Source organism: Salvelinus fontinalis, chromosome 4 (assembly GCF_029448725.1).
Source record: "Salvelinus fontinalis isolate EN_2023a chromosome 4, ASM2944872v1, whole genome shotgun sequence".
Lineage (NCBI taxonomy): Eukaryota > Metazoa > Chordata > Actinopteri > Salmoniformes > Salmonidae > Salvelinus > Salvelinus fontinalis.
In genome coordinates this window covers 33,570,033-33,588,543 of record NC_074668.1, presented here as the reverse complement: position 1 = coordinate 33,588,543, position 18,511 = coordinate 33,570,033, and positions in this window count along the sequence as shown.

The window sequence follows — 18,511 nt, the reverse complement described above, 5'->3', positions numbered from 1 at the left end:
AGACAACCGTGTGGTGAAACAGGTTCTCCACAGTCCCCCTCCTTTCTCTTGTCACCAGGACCAGGAGTGAGCCAGGCAGGCAGCATGGGGACAGCTGAGATGTAATTACCCAATCAGTGTTTGCAATCCCTATTAAACCACTATTAACAGTACTCTATTATTGAAATACCCCCCGCCGGACTCCTCTTAATTCATTAAATAAATTAGCACCAGCTTCTTTAATAATTCACATAATGATGTCTGTGATTCTTTCCCCTCCCCTGAGCGGAATTCTGTGACAAAAGCCCAGGACCTGGAAAAGGCTAGGAGTGGCTAAATGAGTACAGAGGCCAGTCAGTGATCAGGTCAAACTGAATGATCACTTTCTTCAGGCGATAACATCATAACATTACAGTAGATTTGATCCACCTCTTACACTTTCCTCCACATACACCAAGCCGACGCATAGTCTCCGAACACACATTGTCATTTTTTCCCTCTTCTGCCTACCGACTGTCTCACGCGTCCCTCTGATTGGTGTTGTATTAATGTGCTAATGAGGAAATCCTTGAGCAAGGCCGAGCAGAGAAACTAAAAGACAGATAAAGCGCCAAGCCGTGCAGGCTGAGGAGAGGCATCTGGGATCAGGCTGCGTTACGTTGTCTCTGTGTTTCTTTAATTGACACATCTGCATCCCTGATGAAATATTTACTGCCCCTGGCCATGACGCGGCGACGATGAACACTGCGTTGCCAACGGTGATATCCACCGTGTGATGGTGTTATTGATGATATTTGGTTTGGCTTTCCAAAATCCTCAGTTTTGCATATTTCTGATCATCTTCCTGTTGGTTTATTATTGAGTCTGGTGACTACATATTCTCCTTTATCATCATTCCACACAAGCCTTGGATGGGAATTCTACAATAAAACACAACATCACACCATTGTGATGAGCGACAAAGAGACAGGCAGGCCTAAAGGAAGTGACCAAGTTAGGTATGCACTAAACTAATACAAGTGTTGCTGGTTGGAAAGGTTTTTTTCAGGTGAACAATAGAGAAGAGCAGTCACGGATTTAGTCAATCATAAATCAAGTCGGTTTAATACAGGTTAACAAACAGGGAGCACAATATCCCACACAGGGGCAGAGAATAATGTCTAACTAGGCCCTTATATCCTAATTACACAGCAACAAATGTTCAGTAACATCACCCCGAGAGGCCTGTAGGAAGTCAAAACAACTTGCTACACAATCACAGTGTTTCACAGAATACAGCAACAATCAGCGTCCTTGGTCCTTGGACCTGCAGTCTGGTGTCAATCACTAGCCATAATATACAGCGTCGAGTCTAGTAGCCATCAACCCACACCTTGTATTATCAGAACACTGGCAAGCATGTTTATTAGAGAAAGAGAAAACCTATAAATATGCTAAGCATTGTGTTAATCTCTCTAAACTGAAAAATAACTTTATTAGTTTTAAATATTCCCCGTTACACTGGTTATCCATACATGGCAGTTAGAAAAGGGAGGAGATTGAAAATGCCATTGATGTGTTCCTGTCGGCCCATGTGTACTGGACTATATCAGAGTGGATGTGTGTGTTTGTGTGGTGTATTCATTTTTATCAGTGTTTACAACCCTGTGTATTTCTGTATCAAATATAGCTTTTATGTATGTGTGTTTGTATGCAAGTGCATTTTATGTGTGTATTTTATGTGTGTGTGTATGTGTGTGTATGGTTATTTAATGTTTGTGTGTGTGCAGTGCTATCAGGCTGGGGGGATGCGGTGGCTCTCAGCCATGTCAGGGAAAGCTTCGTCGGGGGTGGCAGCCGGGGAAAATGATGATGATGAAATTAAAATTCTGCGCCCGGCAGAAGGGGCTGCTGAGATTCCACTGGCGGCTGTGCGCATCGATCTGTTCCAGCATTTGACTTTCAACCATGACAAAACTGTGGGCAAATTAATTGTTCTCCAGGATATTAGGCATCAGAGTCCATTAATCCTCTCTGGAGCGCTACCCTGCATGAATACTAATCGCCTTCATACTCCTCTCTCTCTCTCTCTCTCTCTCTCCTCTCTCTCTCTCTCTCTCTCTCTCTCTCTCTCTCTCTCTCTCTCTCTCTCTCTCTCTCTCTCTCTCTCTCTCTCTCTCTCTCTCTCTCTCTCTCTCTCTCTCTCTCTCTCATCTCTCTCTCTCTCTCTCTCTCTCTCTCTCTCTCTCTCTCTCTCTCTCTCTCTCTCTCTCTCACTCTCTCTCTCTCTCTCTCTCTCTCTCTCGCTCTTTCTCCCCCCCCTCCTCTCGCCCTCTCTCTCTCTTCCCCTCTCTCTCTTTCCAGCTATCTTTGTCTCTGCTCTCCTTTCCGTCTTTCTCTGTCCCATTCCTGACTCTTTTCTCAGTCTATACTCAGTCTTCGCGCCGTCCCTTTAATTTACAATCTCTCATCACTCATTCTTTCCCTCTTGTATTTGCTTCTCCTTTTCTTTCTCTGTAACTCTTTAGTCTTCCTTCTCATCTCTAAAACTGGCAGCAGAAAAAAGGTTTGGTGTTATGTAGCCTTGGAAGCCTTTCACACTCAAACAGACCATAGGAAAGAACATGATTTCTAAAAATAGATGTAATAAATAGATGTGTACATTAAATATTTTATACATTAAAAAATATCACATTTACATATAGAGGCCTCTATACTGAATCTATATTCTGTTTCCCAGGTAAGATTATGTTGATGCACTGTATTAGTCAACATGAGACTCAGACTGGCATTTAAAATAGAAATAGCCTCCAACACCAATTATGTAACATATTAGCACATTAGTCTGGGCTGGATCTAATTGGACCGCAACCCTGCACACCATGACAACAATCACCTAGACCCTATTTACATCGTAATTGATAGTCTGGCTCTTAAACAAGCAGGGCATCAAAAATTCATACAGCACAGCACAGAGGAGAGAGGCTGGCCCTTCCCTCTCGAACCTACATCGATCCCTTTCTATCTCCATCCCTCTAACATGGGTAATTTTCAGAGTTTTGGGACAAACATAGGATATTGACGTTTGCTGTGTTTTGATAGATGGCCACTGGGTTGTGGCTGCAATAGCGCAAGTTATCTGACGGTCAGACAGGCAGGGTCATGGGTCCAGACACAATATATTCAGGGCCCTGCTTATTGACAAAGCATCTCAGGTATCGGCCACAGCCCATAATAAATATGTATATGGCACAGATTGGTATTTTCTTAGGCCGGGAATACAAATGAAAAGTTATGTCTGTATTGTGGTGGTTATCAGCCAAGGGAAAGATGCCATTATATCAATATGGCGTCATCAAACAGTAATAACATTTGCATTTAAGATTTACAATAACAAACCCCATATATGAGGTTTTGCTGGATAGAATGGGTGGTTTTTCATTGTGGTCATCTGGGTGAACAATCATTTGTTAATTATATGAACCAGTTAGTCAATGTCATACATGTTCTATAGCACACTGTGAGTGAGACAGACAGTAGCAATAGATAAAGGAAGGGTCAAATTAAGAGGAAAATATATTGGTAGGAAGATAAAGTGCAGAAAGGGTAAATGAACAAGGGAAAGATAGAGCAGGGGCGAGGCACAGAGAGCGGGAGCGAGGGTCTCTGTTGGGCACTTCTTGGTCCAGCCGCTCCTCTCCCTCTCCTCTCTCCTAGAGTTAATTAATTGGGCTGGGGAATCAGCGCTCTCATCTTAAATCTGCTCTCTAATTGAGCAGTCCTTTCTGCCAGAGCCAGCCAGCGCAGCGCGTGCCTTCCGCATGATTTGGAGCTAAACGCACTGTCACTTTATTACCCAGCGCGTAACCCGTACAGCACTATTACACCCATCCTATAGTCAGTACAATTAGCACTGCGCATCAGAGACAACTTTTTTTCTTCAGCTCTTAATTCTGCCCCTCTTCTGTTGAATAAAATAAGATCAAATGAAAATTATCACGTGTGCTCCCTCTCCGGCCTCTAGGTCACTAGGCTGCTCGTTAGGGTGCACACCTGTCACCAGCGTTAGGCGCATAATGACACTCACCTGGCATTCATCACCTCCTTGATTACCTGCCCTTTATATGTCACTCCCTTTGGTTTCTTCCCCAGTCGTCATTGTTGCTGTTTCATGTTGATGCACTGTTTGTTTCTTGTTTCGTTCATTTATTAAGTGTATTTACTCCCTGAACTTGCTTCCCAACTCTCAGCGTACATCGTTACAGAAAAAGAGGACTATTTGACTTTTATTTTAGTGTTCAGTGAAAATATTATGATCGTAATGATGAGGATGAGTTTGATAAGGATAAAGATCAATATTAAATCATTTTTACTATTCTAAGTCAGGACACATGAACACCGCCCAACATGCCTACAGAATGACACCATTCTACATTCGACTGCCTCACTGCCAGTCTCTCTCTTTTCCACAGTCTTAATACACCTGGCAGGAGCAGCCTGCTGTGCGGAGTGTTTGTCCTTTCACATAGCTCTACACACATCTTTCTCCTCAGTTCAAACATGGAGAGGTCACCTCAGTTTCCTTTGGTCCAGAGGGACAGACAGGAGATGCTCCAACACTTCATAGAGCTCTATTACGTAACTAAGCCATCTCTCTCTGGGTCTCAATGGGACTGGGAAGAAAATGCAGACAAAGGAAATCACTTTTAGTATTTAGTATTTGATTAGGATCCCCATTTGCTGTTGCCAAGGCAGCAGCTACTCTTGCCGGGGTCCACACAGAGATAAAACAATACATCAAACGAAACATTGTGCGTTGTACACATTTACAGTGCTCCATTATTGCATGACATTATTACAATACTACATTTGACTAAGAATAGTATGTGGGTGTGTGTACAGTGTGCTTTAATTCTCAACCGTGGAGGAATTAAAATAGTTTACAAATGTTGTGGGCAATTTGGTAACACTTTACATTGCGTCACTCTCATATCTGTGTAGTAATGTTGTTATTGTAGTAATAGGATTGTATGAACATATTGCTGCATATGATGTAGTGTAGAGAGTTATGGTACACATAAAGAAATACAAAATACAAATGACATTAAATGCAACATAGAATGCTGGAATATTACACAAGTAAAAACATATTCCCTTATTTACTGGCTACCTAATCCTTCATTGGGGGATAGTTTGGCAATAATTTTAGAAATTGAGGGTGAAGTTCTACATATGGCCTTGTAGAACAGTCCTTTAGATGTCAGTAAGTATGTGTGCTGAAATATTTCATATTTTGTTCTCTTGTTATTATCTTTCAGAAATATGCCCTTTTTATGGGATTACCCATCGAAACAGGGGCAGGGGAAAAGTTATGGGGTGTTAGAGGCTTTAGGTCCTGGTTGTATGGGTTCATGTGTCTACCTTTCAGAGAGCCATGCCTTTCTCATGGCTAGCTTTCATGAGCATGTCAGAGAGAGAAGAGAAGAAGGTATATGTGTGTAAAAATGGTATCTGGTTCCAGTTAGAGGAACTTCCTGCCCACCCTTCTCTTGTTTCCATGGTGGCGAGCCTTCAAATGCATACGCACATTCGGAATGGAGCATAATGGCTTTGTGTGTGTGTGAGTGTGTGTGTGTGCAATTGTGTGTAAGCATGAGAGTGCATGTGTTTAAGTGTGCATATACAACGATCGTCTGGGACTGTCTCCGAATGAGCAAGTGATGTCATTGCACCTCTGGGGTTTTGGAGTTACCAAGAGCAGGTCATGAGGGGTCAACAAAACCTTGGATTCATTGCCTTTTTCCGTCCTCGCCACTTAAAGAGTACCCCTCCATAGGTTTCTCATACCACCGTCTAACCCCCGCCCCCCCACCTGGACTGGATTGAAGATTTGTACTGTTTAAACCTGACCCTTTGGTGGATGGGCCAATAATAAAAAATAAAAAACTTAAACTCCTATTTTCCCCTCAACATCGAGTGGGAAAAGGAATGGCTGCCAAGAGTGAGAAACAGTCCCCGTCTCATTTGAACACAATGTACTTCTGTGTGCTCTAATTTAGTCTAATACATAGAGTAATTAGCTCTCTCTCTCTGTGTGCGCTGCAATTTTTCTCAGGAACAGCGACAGATGACAATTTTATTAACATCTATTTGCATGTATAAGTATGCACTCAGATGCTAATGCAATCAACTATTACAGTCTCCATAAAAACAACAACAATAATAAAATCAGCTTTTGGATTTCAGAACGTCATTTATTTTTAGCATGTAGAGTTTTCTTAGCATGCCTAGAAAAACTTGAGTCAAACTAGCGTGGAAATGATCAACCAGTTTAGTAATAGTAGTTATAATAATAATATTACAGTACAAGGGAAAACAATCCTTACACAAATAAATGCATGCTGCACATGTCTCCAACATACACAGTGTTCTGAGTGTACACATAACCTATCCTCAAGTGTACATAAATGTATGAAATGTTTCACAAACATTATAAAACTTACAGTATGTCTGGAAAACCCATCTAAATGTTTTTATTGTTTATGACTACGACATCTAAAGAAATGGAAACATTTTCTCATCGGTATATAAACACGAACATGGAGACACGGCTCTCCAGACTGCTGCACTGGACAACGTGCACAAAGACGGGGATACCCAACAACAACACCCAGTGACCAACTCGCCAATCCACATGCTCTATAGATCTGGAATGGATGTGTGTGTGTGTGTATGCATGTCTCCATGTGTTCTTTTTTTCTGTGAGACTGTGCAGGGAGGGTGTACATGGTTGTTGGGACTAGTGTTGGGGGAGGGTGGGCCTTATCCGCTGCCCCACCCCAGACCTCCTGCATTCCACAGCAGCACCTGGACCCTGGGCTTCCAATCCCTCTCCCTGCCTCCCCCTTTCTGCCTCCCTCTCTACATATCTCCCTACCTCTCTCTCTCCCTGCCTCCCTCTCTCCCTTGCCTACTTCAGGGCTTGTCAGATGGGCGGCCCCAGGGTTCCAGGGTCCCAGCTGTGTAAATGTTTTCAGTTGCTGTGTGACTGGATCTGGGTCCTTCTTTTTGATCGGACGCCAAGATAAGCCCGGTCTCGGTTGTTCTTGGCAGCTGCCGGGGACGAAAGAATATCAGCATGACTTAAAAAATATGACGGTTTGTAATTTGGACAACAGAGTGAAAACTGAGCCGCCGGTACAGTTTGTGATCATCTAATTACGCTACCCTCCATCTTTTCCTCCACAAGAGGCGTACCCTCTTAGAAAACAAGTGCTATCTAGTACCTAAAAAGGTTATTTGGCTTCCCCGTAGGAGAACCCTTCTAAGAACCCTTTTTTGGTTCCAGGTAGAACCCTTTCCACAGAGAGTTCTACATGGAACCCAAAAGGATTCTACCTGGAACCTAAAAGGGTTCTCCTGTGGGGACAGCTCAAGAACCCTTTTGGAACACTTTTTTCTAAGAGTGTAATGGCTTTAAGCCGTGATTTTTTTCTTCTTCTCTTTCATCCTGTTCCTTCATGGGTGCTCCATTCTGCCTCTAGTCCTTGCTTTAACCTTGTTTTTTGGTGTTTTTTTTACCTTTATTTAACTAGGCAGTTAATAAGAACAAATTCTTATTTTCAATGACGGCCTAGGAACAGTGGGTTAAACTGCCTTGTTCAGGGCAGAATGACAGATTTTCACCTTGTCAGCTTGGGGATTCAATCTTGCAACCTTTCGGTTACTAGTCCAACGCTCTAACCACAAGTCTACCTGCCTCCCCAGCCAGGGACTAATTGCCAGGGACTAATTGCTTTTGAACATTTAAAGTGTTCCGTCTCACCATTCCACTCAGGTTAAGGCATGCTGGTCTTAGTGCCTGTACAGGACTGTAGCTGCCTCTGAAACCTAAGCCCCTGTTTGGGTTAAGCACAGCGTAGTGTGAGTGGGCACCACAAGCCCTGTTAAGTCACTGACCTACCTTACAGAGATGGAGGGAGCAGGAGGAATGATGCCTCGAAATTGAGCAACTTTAAAGGACAAAATGTACTATGCTTACAGTAATATACATTTAGGCCTATATAATATATAGAAGTCATACTTTACAGGACATGAAGTGAAAACTTTTCTAACACGATCTAGCATTAGAAGCCATTGACGATACCATTGCTAGTATGTTAAAGTATGTGTCTAGCATGTAGATTCCTATGTGCATGTGTGTTTGTATGTTCGCCAGTCTGTATGTGCCAGTATCATTGGGGGGTATTTCTCCCACACAAGTTGAGATGAAGTACTAGGCAAATCCCTAAGCTCAAGGCTCAAGCATAGATGTGTCAAATATTTAACAAATGAATTAGTTTTTAATCTGGGGCTCGGGGGACCTGAACGTCACGATAAGGATTTTGTTTTTGTTTTCCCTTCTCTAGCATAATTTCTCTGGAGTGCATGTGCCGATTTTGCCGTCTTTGTTCGGAAACCCTACTGAGATCTGAAATGGAGTCACAGATTCGGAAAAAAGACTGGGAGACGTCTGAAAACCCAGAGTACACTAGAGAAAGCAAACGCTGCCAGGAACACTGGTCCCATTGTGTCTCTCTCTCTCTCTGTTCATCCACTCTGCCTCTAATTGGACTAATTGAAAACTTAAAAGGCAAGATTAGTTTTCTCTTTCTTTCTAATTAAACCGTTGTTTTGCTTCTTATTCAATAATGTCTTTGCAAAGACAGGGTGCCCATCGCCCATGCAGTGACTGAAACGTAAGCCATTAAGGCCTGGATGAAGGACTACCAATGCTGGAGCAACTCTAATCAGTGGCCTATTGAAAATCTACCTCAGCAAGGAAGAGATGACTCATAAGGCTTACACAAAGTTGCAGATTTAAATGTTTGAAAATGTTTCGTCAAAAAAGGAAGAAAAAATATTTGATTAGTTTAAACTCTGTTAGTCACTGAAGCTAATTTGAAGATAAGAAATGGTACCACAAATTTGTACCACAAATTTGCCTAAGGACTTTTACGTCTGGCATTTTCACGAATACAGGAACATTGTGTCATTTCCTGTAGGTAAGCCATGGTGACCACAAGGTTGCAATCTGACAATCCACAAGGCTAACCCCTGATCTCAGTGAGATGTGAAAGACAACCCTAGCGGTTTGGGTGGTGTGCAGGATGCCCTCCTCAGGGCCCAGATAAGTTACGCAGTGTGGACAGTGTGCTATAGTTCTAACCTCCCTTCCCCACCACAACAACAACTACAACTTCAGCCCATAAAGCTGACACTGTCCTGAGTGTCCTCATTACAATATAAAGCTGTGATGTCACATGCCTCTAAGGTTAAGGGAAGGAGAGAAAGAAGCGGAAAGAGAGAGGGGGATAGAGAGAGGAGGGAGGCGAGAGAGTCCTCAGTTACAGATACAGTAAACAAATTAAATCAGAATTTATTTTGATTGGCTGGCTGCACTGAGCGTGATCTGGCGTCTAGTCGAAGTGTCAGCCAGGGGACCTTTACACGGGTACGCAATCCCTCTCAGTCCTTAATGAGGCAATGGAAAAATATACAAGCTAGCACATCAACAGATACACCCAGCAAATACTGTGTAAATAAGCCAATACGAGGTGCAAATGGACCATTTTCTAATGCTGCACTAAACTGTTAGTTTTCTCTGTGCCTGTACTACACTGCAAATTTAGAGGGGTGTGTGTATGTGTGTGTGTGTGTGTGTGTGTGTGTGTGTGTGTGTGTGTGTGTGTGTGTGTGTGTGTGTGTGTGTGTGTGTGTGTGTGTGTGTGTGTGTGTGTGTGTGTGTGTGTGTGTGTGTGTGTGTGTGTGTGTGTGTGTGTGTGTGTGTGTGTGTGTGTGTGTGTGTGTAAACGAGCGGAAGCTGCCACAGACATCAGCTCTGCATTTGCATATTCACGGCTCAATTTGCACTTGGGTATGCAAATATATGCAAACATCATTTCAGAACATTTCAAAAATAGAACGACGCTGTGCCTCTTAATATGCAGCCACACAGGGAAAGAAGAAGTGAAGAAATTAATGAGAAAAATCGAATGGACATAGTGGTTAAGGCCGGAATATCTGATTAAACTGAGAGAGTAGTTGCATGTACTGTAATCTTCAAGGAAAGTTAAACGCCCACACCAGTAGAAATTCACTTTTTCGAGCTCGAAGACGATGGCCAGAGCTTACCTATGATGTTGCAAAACGATGTACTTCAATAAGCCACCTTTCTTTTTATTTTATTTTTTACCAGAAAATGATTATACATTGAATAATCTGTGAAGTTTCACTTATTTTTGAGCAAGTCTGCATTGAAAAAAATATGAGCATTTTATAAATGGTAAAATTACTTGATATAATTGCATTAAAAAATTAACGCTTCCTCCATCACTCCAAAATGAATGGTTTTGACCACTAACGTTTTAGGCAACAACAAATAATTGCATGAGCCAGTGCCCCAGGTGTGCAGGGTTTGCTCATCTTCGACCATTCAATTGATCCAAATGCAAAACGAATTTGTTCATTGCTTCAACACATGCTCCAAACCGTTCAATAGTTAGGGTATCCATATTACTGGAGCTTATATTCTTTCTATTTCTATTGCCGATTCCCGACCGCAATTTAGATAATGCTTTGATAAACAGTCATGTGACAAAGTAAGTACATCCCTGGAAAGTTGGCTCTTTTTTTTAAATATATTTGGACAGCTGGATATGTAATCTTCACTTTTTTATTTAACCTTTATTTAACTAGGCAAGTCAGGGGATAGGGGGCAGTATTTTCACGTCCGGATAAAAAGCGTGCCCAAAGTAAACTGCCTGTTACTCAGGCCCAGAAGCTAGGATATGCATATATTTGAATTATTAGATAGAAAACACTCTAAAGTTTCTAAAACCGTTAAAATAATGTCTGTGAGCATAACAGAACTGATTTGGCAGGTGAAACCCCGAGGACAAACCATCCAGGGGAGAAAAAAACGAGGTCATAGTATTTCCCATTGGATTTCTATTGAAAGCCCTATTTAATAGGAGCCTGGTTGCCGTTCCTATGGCTTCCACTAGATGTCAACAGTCTTCAGAAATTGGTTGATGTTTTTCTTTTGACGAATGAAGGAGTACGGCTGTTCTTTGGAAGTGTCACTCCAGATGGATTCTACTGTTTGGTGCGCGTAAACTGGAACGCGCTTCACGTTGTTTTTATCCGGTATTGAACACAGTATATTCCGTCTTAAATGTTATCGATTATTTACGCTTTAGGATACCTTAGGTTGGATTAGGAATGTTGTTTGAAATGTTTGGGCCAAGTTTACAGGTAACTTATTAGATACTTTGTAGTCATGCTGGGCGAGTTGGAACCGGTGTATTTCTGAATCAAACGCGCCAAATAAATTGACATTTTGGGGATATAAAGAAGGACATTATCGAACAAAAGGACCATTTGTGATGTTTCTGGGACATCTTCAAAGGTAAGGCATTTATTATATCGTTATTTCTGACTTTTGTGTCGCCACCTGCCTGGTTGAAAATGATTTTCATGTGTTTGTATGCGGGGCGCTGTCCTCAGATAATCGTATGGTCTGCTTTCGCCGTAAAGCCTTTTTGAAATCTGACACTGCGGCTGGATTAACAAGAAGTTAAGCTATATTTGATATATTACACTTATATTTTTGGTTATCTTGAATATTGATATTTCTGTAGTTTGAATATGGCGCTCTGCAATTTCACTGGATGTTGTCAAATCAATCCCGCTAACGGGATTGGCGCGGGAAGGGATCACTAACCGGTTAAGTTCAAATTATTATTTACAGTGACAGCCTAGGAACAGTGGGTTAACTGCCTTGTTCAGGAGCAAAATGACAGATTTTTACCTTGTCAGCTCGGTGATTCGATCTAGCAACCTTTCGGTTACTGGCCCAACCACTAGGCTACCTGCCACTTCAACACTATTGACTGATAAAGGTAACCTAATTTAACAAATTACACTGAAAGATTATACTTTGCATTTATTCATCAAAAATCAACATAAATGCAATTCCGTAGTGCGGGAAAAATAAGTACACCTCTAGTTTCAATAGCTAGTGTTGCACCTTTTGGCTAAAATAACTACAGGTAGCTATTTCTTGTAACCGTCTATCAATCTCTTACGTCGACTGGGAGGAATTTTTGCCCAATCTTCCTTACAGTACTACTTCAACTGTGTCATGTTCTAAGGCTTTCTTGCATGCACGGCCCGCGTCAAGTCACCCCACAGCATTTCGGCAGGATTGAGATCTGGGCTTTGACTCTGCCTTTCCATGACCCTCCATTTTTTATTTTTGAGCCATTCTGTTGTAGCTTTGCTTGTGTGTTTTTATTCATTGTCCTGTTGCAAGATCTATGTTCGGTTAAGTTTCAACTTTTTGACAGATGGCCTCACATTGTCCTCAAGAATTCTCTTAAACAATATGGAATTCATGGTTGACTCAATGATGGCAAGTTGTCCAGGCCCTGAGGCAGCAAAGCAGCCACAAACCATATTTTATTTTTTTTATTTTTTTATTTCACCTTTATTTAACCAGGTAGGCTAGTTGAGAACAAGTTCTCATTTACAACTGCGACCTGGCCAAGATAAAGCATAGCAGTGTGAACAGACAATAACACAGAGTTACACATGGAGTAAACAATAAACAAGTCAATAACACAGTAGGAAAAAACAAATGCATAATTCTACCGCCTCCATGCTTTACGGTTGGTATGAGGTTCTTCTGTTCAAAGGGAGTGTTTCGTTTTCGCCAAACACAGCGTCTGGCATTGCGGCCAATCAACTCATGCACTTCAACATTGATTGTCGCATGAGAGAACTGTAGATCCCTTCATGTTACCCTCGGGTTTTTAGAGACTTCTATGACATCTTTTGGTCAGCTCTAGGGTTGAATTTGGTGGGACGACCTGTCCTTGGTAGATTGCCAGTGGTCTGGATTTTTTTCTATTTGTAGATGACCGTTGGACAGTGGAATGATTTAATTCGAATTGCTTTGAAATGAACCTGTCTATATAAGGTCCCACAGTTGACAGTACATGTCAGAGCAAATACCAAGCCATGATATCAAAGGAATTGTCCGTAAAGCTCAGACACAGGATTGTGTTGAGGCACAGATCTGGGGATGGGTACCAAAAAATGTCTGCAGCTTTGAAGGTCCCCAAGAGCACAGTGGCCTCCTTCATTCTTAAATGGAAGAAGTTTTGAAGCACCAAGACTCTTCACTAAGATGATCGCCTGGCCGAACTTAGCAATAGGGGGACAAGGGCATTGGTCAGGGAGGTGAACAAGAACCCGATGGTCACTCTGACAGAGCTCCAGAGTTCCTCTGTAGAGATGGGAGAACCTTCCAGAAGGACAACCATCTCTGCAGAACTCCACCCATCAGGCCTTTATGGTAGAGTGGCCAGACGAAAGCCACTCCTCAGTAAATGTTTGCCAAATGGCATCTAAAGACTCTCAGACCATGCGAAACAAGATTCTCTGGTCTGAATGCCAAGTGTCACGTCTGGAGGAAACCTGGCACCATCCCTACAGTGAAGCAGGGTGGTGGCAGCATCATGCTGTGGGGATGTTTTTCAGTGGCAGGGACTGGGAGACTAGTCAGGATCGAGGGAATGATGAACCGAGCAAAACTACAGAGACATCCTTGATGAAAACCTGCTCCAGAGCACTCAGGACCTCAAACTGGGGCGAAAGTTTACCTTCCAACAGGACAACGACCTGTTGGAACAGGACAAATGCCCCCCATCCAACCTGAGAGAGCTAAAAAGAAGAATGTGAGAACTACCCAAATACAGGTGTGCCAAGATTGTAGTATCACACCCAAGAAGACTTGAGGCTGTAATTGCTGCCAAAGGTGCTTCAAAAAAGTACTGAGTAAAGGGTCTGAATAATTATGTAAATATCATATTTGGGCAAACATTTTTTTTAAACTGTTTTTGTTTTGTCATTATGGGGTATTGTGTGTAGATTGATGAGGAACAAACTATTTTTTAAATCAATTTTAGAATAAGGCTATAACGTAACAAAATGTGGAAAAAGTCAAGGAGTCAGAATACTTTCCGAATGCACTGTATTTGGTGACGTGAACATATTTAATAAAGTTTTATCTATTTTTCTGAAATGTTTTCTCCCCTTTCTCCTCTGAAGAGGCTCCACTGCTGTACACCTATATAGAGGATGTTGTAGCTTGACCGCAACATTGTTGGAGATATTCCTCTCAAGTCAAGAAGTTCTGGTGATGTCTCTTTCAGACAGCCTTAGTTTTGATTTGCTGGAAAAACCACAGTTTATAATAACTTAATCAAGTTGTTGCTGTGTTTACGAATTAGACAGTATACTGTATGTACACTAGAAAACTGCTATAGTGCCTCCTCTGCATCACAGTACAAGTGTGTGAATAAACAGAGCTATTGTATGGCTCCATTCAGTCCAGTGTGTCTAATTGTGCCGAGGTGATTCTGGATTCCTTCTCTATAACTAAGACTGATTGTTTCATTATTAATCCCTTCTATTCATTACCATGTGCTTCTTAATCTAAATACTCTGCCTCCCATGCCAACCACACCATCCCAATCCATGCCAGTCGCCAGCCGCCAGCCCTTCTCCCAAACCCTTCTCACCTCTAACCCATGCCCAGCTATTGCCCACTCTGAGAATGGGGGAAATTCTGCCTTGACAAAGGGGATGAATGGAAGGGGAAAGTTCAGCTAAATCCACTTTTCCTTAAATCCAGGCAGTAAGGTAAGGTAGGGTAATCTGCTCCCCTGGCAATGGGGCCATGTGGGGCCTACTGGAGCTTTATCTCTCCTCCCTGTGTTTCTCAGGATAAACAGCTCCACATGTAGCCCTAATCCCCCCTCTTTAGCTCTACTTCACTTTCCTTCATTTTCTTTTCTATCTCTCTCCTTCTCTCCTTTATTGCTCTCTCCTTTTTCTGTGAATGACCACACGGTGAATGGCTGCAGGACTTGGGCCCCTGGCCTATCTATCTTTTATCTTTCTTTCTTTCTTTCTTTCTTTCTTTCTTTCTGTCTGTCTGTCTGTCTGTCTGTCTGTCTGTCTGTCTGTCTGTCTGTCTGTCTCTGTCTCTCTGTCTCTCTGTCTCTCTGTCTCTCTGTCTCTCTGTCTCTCTGTCTCTCTGTCTCTCTGTCTCTCTCTCTCTCTCTCTCTCTCTCTCTCTCTCTCTCTCTCTCTCTCTCTCTCTCTCTCTCTCTCTCTCTCTCTCTCTCTCTCTCTCTCTCTCTCTCTCTCTCTCTCTCTCTCTCTCTCTCTCTCTCTCTCAATTCAATTCTAGGGGCTTTATTGGCAATGGATAAACAAAAGTGAAATCAACAATAAAAAGTGAACAGTAAATATTACACTGACACAAGTTCCAAAATAACAGAGACATTTCAAATGTCATATTGTGTCTTTATACAGTGTTGTAACGATGTGCAAATAGTTAAAGGGGAAATAAATAAACATAAATATGGGTTGTATTTACAAGGGTGTTTGTTCTTCATTGGTGGCCCTTTTTTTAATATATTTTTTAATATATTTTTTAATTTCACCTTTATTTAACCAGGTAGGCTAGTTGAGAACAAGTTCTGATTTTCAACTGCGACCTGGCCAAGATAAAGCATAGCAATTCGACACATACGACAACACAGAGTTACACATGGAATAAACAAAACATAGTCAACAATACAGTAGAACAAAAGAAAACAAAAAGTCTATATACATTGAGTGCAAATGAGGTAAGATAAGGAAGTTAAGGCAATAAATAGGCCATGGTGGCGAAGTAATTACAATATAGCAATTACACACTGGAATGGTAGATGTGCAGAAGATGAATGTGCAAGTAGAGATACTGGGGTGCAAAGGAGCAAGATAAATAAATAAATACAGTATGGAGATGAGGCAGGTAGATAGATGGGCTGTTTACAGATGGGCTATGTACAGGTGCAGTGATCTGTGAGCTGCTCTGACAGCTGGAGCTAGTGAGGGAGATATGAGTCTCCCGCTTCAGAGATGTTTGCAGTTTGTTCCAGTCATTGGCAGCAGAGAACTGGAAGGAAAGACGACCAAAGGAGGAATAAGGCGGGGCTTTACCTAGAAGAGACCTGTAGATAACCTGTAGCCAGTGGGTTTGGCGACGAGTATGAAGTGAGGGCAAACCAACGAGAGCGTACAGGTCGCAATGGTGGGTAGTTTATGGGGCTTTGGTGACAAAACGGATGGCACTGTGATAGACTGCATCCAGTTTGTTGAGTAGAGTGTTGGTCAGTTTTACGAGGGTATGTTTGGCAGCATGAGTGAAGGATGCTTTGTTGCGATATAGGAAGCCAATTCTAGATTTCATTTTGGATTGGAGATGCTTAATGTAAGTCTGGAAGGAGAGTTTACAGTCTAACCAGACACCTAGGTATTTGTAGTTGTCCACGTATTCTAAGTCAGAGCCGTCCAGAGTAGTGATGCTGGATGGGCGAGCAGGTGCGGGCAGTGATCGGTTGAATAGCATGCATTTAGTTTTACTTGCATTTAAGAGCAGTTGGAGGTCACGGAAGGAGAATTGTATGGCATTGAAGCTCGTCTGGAGGTTAGTTAACACAGTGTCCAAAGAGGGGCCAGAAGTATACAGAATGGTGTCGTCTGCGTAGAGGTGGATCAGAGAATCACCAGCAGCAAGAGCAACATCATTGATGTATACAGAGAAGAGAGTCGGCCCGAGGTTTGAACCCTGTGGAACCCCCATAGAGACTGACAGAGACCTGGACAACAGCCCCTCCGATTTGACACACTGAACTCTGTCTGAGAAGTAGTTGGTAAACCAGACGAGGCAATAATTTGAGAAACCAAGGCTGTCGAGTATGCCAATAAGAATGTGGTGATTGACAGAGTCGAAAGCCTTGGCCAGGTCGATGAATACGGCTGCACAGTAATGTCTCTTATCGATGGCGGTTATGATGTCGTTTAGAACCTGGAGCGTGGCTGAGGTGTACCCATGACCAGCTCTGATACCAGATTGCATAGCGGAGAAGGTACGGTGGGATTCAAAATGGTCGGTAATCATTCCCCTTTGAAGAGGGGGATGACCGCGGCAGCTTTCCAATCTTTGGGAATCTCAGACGATACGAAAGAGAGGTTGAACAGGCTAGTAATAGGGGTTGCAACAACTTCGGCAGATAATTTTAGAAAGAGAGGGTCCAGATTGTCTAGCCCGGCTGATTTGTAGGGGTCCAGATTTTGCAGCTCTTTCAGAACATCAGCTATCTGGATTTGGGTGAAGGAGAAATGGTGGGGGCTTTGGTGGATTGCTGTGGAGGGTGCCGTGCAGTTGACCGGGGTAGGGGTAGCCAGGTGGAAAGCGTGGCCAGCCGTAGAGAAATGCTTATTGAAATTCTCAATTATAGTGGATTTATCGGTGGTGACAGTGTTTCCTAGGCTCAGAGCAGTGGACAGCTGGGAGGAGGTGCTCTTATTCTTTATGGACTTTACAGTGTCCCAGAACTTTTTTGAATTAGTACTACAGGATGCAAATTTCTGTTTGAAAAAGCTAGCCTTAGCTTTCCTAACTGCCTGTGTATATTTGTTCCTAACTTCCCTGAAAAGTTGCATATCACGGGGGCTATTCGATGCTAATGCAGAACGCCACAGGATGTTTTTGTGTTGGTGAAGAGCAGTCAGGTCTGGAGTGAACCAAGGACTATATCTATTTCTAGTTCTACATTTTTTGAATGGGGCATGCTTATTTGAGATGGTGAGGATGGCACTTTTAAAGAATAGCCAGGCATCATCTACTGACGGGATGAGGTCAATGTCATTCCAGGATATCCCGGCCAGGTCGATTAGAAAGGCCTGCTTGCAGAAGTGTTTTAGGGAGCGTTTGACAGTGATGAGGGGTAGTCGTTTGGTCGCAGACCCATTACGGATGCAGGCAATAAGGCAGTGATCGCTGAGATCTTGATTGAAAACAGCAGAGGTGTATTTGGAGGGCGAGTTAGTTAGGATGACATCTATGAGGGTGCCCGTGTTTACGGATTTGGAGTTGTACCTGGTAGGTTCATTGATAATTTGTGTGAGATTGAGGGCATCAAGCTTGGATTGTAGGACGGCCGGGGTGTGAAGCATGTCCCAGTTTAGGTCACCTAGTAGCACGAGCTCAGAAGATAGATGGGGGGCAATCAATTCACATATGGTATCGAGGGCACAGCTGGGGGCAGAGGGAGGTCTAAAGCAAGCAGCAACAGTGACACTTATTTCTGGAAAGGGGAATTTTTAGAAGAAGAAGCTCGAATTGTTTGGGTACAGACTTGGATAGTAATATAGAATTTTTCTAAGCCAGGATTCAGACATGGCTAAGACATCAGGGTTGGCAGAGTGTGCTAAAGCAGTGAGTAAAACAAACTTAGGGAGTAGGCTTCTAATGTTAACATGCATGAAACCAAGGCTTTTACGGTTACAGTTTTACGCTTTTACGGTGTGCACATAGCCTGTATTCTCTTGAGAGCCAGGTCTGCCTATGACGACCTTTCTCAATAGCAAGGCTATGCTCACTGAGTCTGTA